This window comes from Triticum dicoccoides, chromosome 1A (genome assembly GCF_002162155.2).
Source record: "Triticum dicoccoides isolate Atlit2015 ecotype Zavitan chromosome 1A, WEW_v2.0, whole genome shotgun sequence".
Taxonomy (NCBI): Eukaryota; Viridiplantae; Streptophyta; class Magnoliopsida; order Poales; family Poaceae; genus Triticum; species Triticum dicoccoides.
Window position 1 is genome coordinate 251,462,705 of NC_041380.1, and position 4,144 is coordinate 251,466,848.

A 4,144-nucleotide genomic window follows, 5' to 3' on the forward strand; every position below is an offset into this window, starting at 1 on the left:
CATGTTCACAAAGGCCGGCACTTCCGTGGCCATCGTGGACAACGAGGAAAAGTAGATCATGGGAGGCGGCCATCAGTTGGATCTCAGGAAGGCCACCGCCATCATGGGAGAAGCCATGTTTGCGGAGGTCGGCATGTCCGTGGCCACCGTGCATAGCGAGGAAAAGTCGATCATGGGAGGCCGCTGCCGCCGCTTGGGTCCCAGGAAGGCCACTGCCGCCGCGTCGCTGGGTGGCACAACCGCTGACTTGCCCGATGAGTGGGGGCATAGACCACGGCGACCATCTTCCCCTGCCCAAAAAACCAACTTTGATTCGTGCTTTCCGGCGGCAAAGGGAGGCTACTCTTCCCCTCCTGCCGAAGCATATCCTTTCGGGGCTCACGGAAGTCCGATGAGTGAGTTGCCGGACAAAGGGAAGACATGTCATGGGAGTGGAGATTCGCCGCTGTCGGCCATAGACTAATTTCAGCGTAGTCCACTATAGTTTAGTTGAAATATGTTTGAAATGTAAATGACTTCGTCCGGTTTATATGCAAATCATTCGGTTTGCATTCAATTTGTCCAGTCAGTTGAAATCCGGCTTGAAATGTATGTGACTACCTTTGGATGGCCGGCTACTACATCAGTGTCCACGGACTGCCTCCCCCCGGTCCGCGAATGGATGTGGTGTCTGATTTGCGGGTCAGTATTGGAGATGCCCTGAGTCTACACGCCAGATCTCCAGGAGATGAATTAAAACATAAGGTTTCTAACTACGGCTTATCATACAAACTGCCAACAACAAAAGCCTGGTTAGGGAGTAAAGGACTTTTTTTTCTACAAATCAACTAGCCATGATTCTATTAGTCCCAAATCACAATCACGTGTCGCCTTGAAGACTTCACTAGCAATCGGCACAGGAGAGTACGACTGCAGGACAACATCGTCGACTACACTCAACGGCCCCTCGCAATAGAAGTGGAGGCCCACCCCTTCAGCGAGTTGGGCCACTTCATCTTGAAGTAGCTAGCTCAAGCTCCGCTTCTTTAGGATGTCGAGTGCGTTGCATATCTAGAAGACGTCCTTTCATGGCGTGGAAAACCGTCAGATCCCTCGGTAGGGGTCCAAGCGCAGCTGGAAGTCACAGGTCGGAGATCACATGAGCGTTTAACCCAGGTTAAGGCCTCCAGAGAGTAACACACTACGTCCTGCTTGTTTCTGTTATTCATGGTGGAGGGATATCTCGTGCGAGGGGTTTATAATGGTGTATGATATTGCTACCAAGAGTTTCTATATGAGAGTAGATGGCCATGAGAGCCCTCTGACCTCCCCTTATATACACGGTTGAGGCTAGGGTTGACTGGTAAGCAGATGTGATCTTGGTCGCTGCCGCCCAAGGCTTGGAGAGCAAGAAAGTCTACGACATCTTCTTTAGGGTTTCCACTGGTCCCCGTGCCTCATGAGTCATGCCCCCTAGGCAAGACTACTTCCGGGCTTCCCTTGGTGAGCTACCCCTGGCGTATGACACTGTCATCCTTCATCACCATGTGCGGCTCGCATAAGAATAATGCTTAAATAGTGCCCAATTCAGTGGGATGTCGAGGAACGCCTGATATTTCTCACACATATCTATATTCTTTCATTATGTTATCAATTATATATTTTTTATTGCATTATATTTTTTTTGGACTAACCTATTAATTTAGAGCCTAGTGCCAGTTCCAGTTTTCTGCTTATTTTTGGTTTCGCGGGAAATCAATATCTACGGAGGTCAAAATATATTTCCGATTTAACATGATTTTTTTGAAAGATCCATCATCGTTGGCATTCATTGATAATAGCAGGGAGCAACGTAAAACAACAAGGTTGTAAAGGTCCTAGGACCAGAAGACCCAACGATCAAAGAAAGAGAAAAACAACAGCCCTAATAGCAGCAGCACAACACTCCATACAATCCACACTAGACAGCACATGTGACGCCCCCCGATTCAATCGTACACTAATCATCCACGCAAACGTGTACGATCAAGATTAGGGACTCACGGGAAGATATCACAACACAACTCTAAAAATAATAAGTCATACAAGCATCATATTACAAGCCAGGGCCCTCTAGGGCTCGAATACAAGAGCTCGGTCATAGACGACTCAGCGGAAGCAACAATATCTGAGTACAGACATAAGTTAAACAAGTTGCCATAAGATGGCTTGCACAAACTGGGATACATATCAAAAGAGGCGCATGCCTCCTGCCTGGGATCCTCCTAAACTACTCCTGGTTGTCATCGGCGGCCTACACGTAGTATTAGGCACCTTCAGTGTAGTAGGAGTCATCGTCGACGGTGGCATCTGGCTCCTGGGCTCAAACGTCTGGTTGCAATAACCGGGTATAGATAGGGGAAAAAGGGGGAGCAAAGCAACCGTGAGTACTCATCCAAAGTACTCGCAAGCTAGGAGCTACACTACATATGCATTGGTATCAATGGAAGGGGTAGTATATGTGGACTGACCTGCAGAATGCCAGAATAAGAGGGAGAAAGCTAGTCCTATCGAAGACTACACTTTTGGCAGCCTCCGTCTTGAAGCAGCAGAAGAGAGTAGATGGTAAGTTAACCAAGTATCATCGCATAGCATAATCCAACCCGGCGATCCTCCCCTCGTCGCCCTGTGAGAGAACGACCACCGGGTTGTATCTGGCACTTGAAAGGGTGTGTTTTATTAAGTATCCGGTTCTAGTTGTCATAAGGTCAAGGTACAACTCCGGGTCGTCCTTTTACCGAGGGACACGACTATTCGAATAGATAAACTTCCCTGCAGGGATGCAGCACATAACCCAACACGCTCGATCCCCTTTGGTCGGACACACTTTCCTGGGTCATGCCCGGCCTCGGAAGATCAACACGTCGCAACCCCACCTAGGCGCAACAGAGAGGTTAGCACACCGGTCTAAATCCTATGCACGCAGGGGTCTGGGCCCATCGCCCGTTGCTCACCTGCACATTCCGAACGCGGCCGGAAGCAGACCTAGCCTCCCTAATACAAGAGCAGGCGTTCCAGCCCAATCCGGTGCGCGCCGCTCAGTCGCTGACGCCAAGAAGGTTTCGGCTGATACCACGACGTCGAGTGCCCATAACTGTTCCCGCGTAGTTGGTTAGTGCGTATAGTCCAGTGGCCAGACCCAGATCAAATACCATGATCTCGTTAAGCGTGTTAATTGAGGTAACCACAGACGCCGACCAGGGCCAGGCCCACGTCTCTCCTAGGTGGTATCAACCTGCCCTATCGCTCCGCCACAAAGATCCACTCAGAGGGCCATCGGGACAAACACCCTTTCGGTCCCAATCCGCGAATCACTCGCGGGTACTCTACGAGCCGACTCGACTTTAGTCACCACATGTATCATATATTATGTATATAAGTATATACCCGTGATCACCTCCTGAGTGATCACGACCGATAATATAGCATGGCAGACGAACAAGAATGTAGGCTCACTGATGGAATACTAGCATCCTATACTAAGCATTTAGGATTGCAGGTAAAGGTAACAACAGTAGTAGCAAAGACAGGCTATGCATCAGGATAGGATTAACGGAAAGCAGTAACATGCTACACTACTCTAATGCAAGCAGTAGAGAGAAGAACAGGCGATATCTGGTGATCAAGGGAGGGGGGCTTGCCTGGTTGCTCTGGCAAGGAGGGGTCGTCAACAACTTAGTCGATCGGGGTACCAGCAGCAGCGTCTCGTAGTCTACCGGAGAAAAGAGGGGGAAGAAACAATGAATACAATGCAAACAGATGCATATTGATGCATGACATGACAAGTAACGGTGCCAGATATGCCCTAACACAGTACGAGGTGATACCGGCGAAGGGAGGAAACATCCGAGAAAGTATCCCAGGTGTTTCGCATTTTCAGACAGATGGACTGGAGGGGGAAAGTTGCGTGTTCGTGATCTTAGGGATGTGTGGCGGACGAACGGGCTGCGTATTCGGATTCGTCTCGTCGTTCTGAGCAACTTTCATGTACAAAGTTTTTTCATACGAGTTACGGTTTGTTTTATATTAATTTTAAAGTTTTAAATCATTATCTAAATTATTATTACTAAATTAATTCGAAATCAGCAATACTGCATCAGCATGATGTCAGCATGACATCATTAGT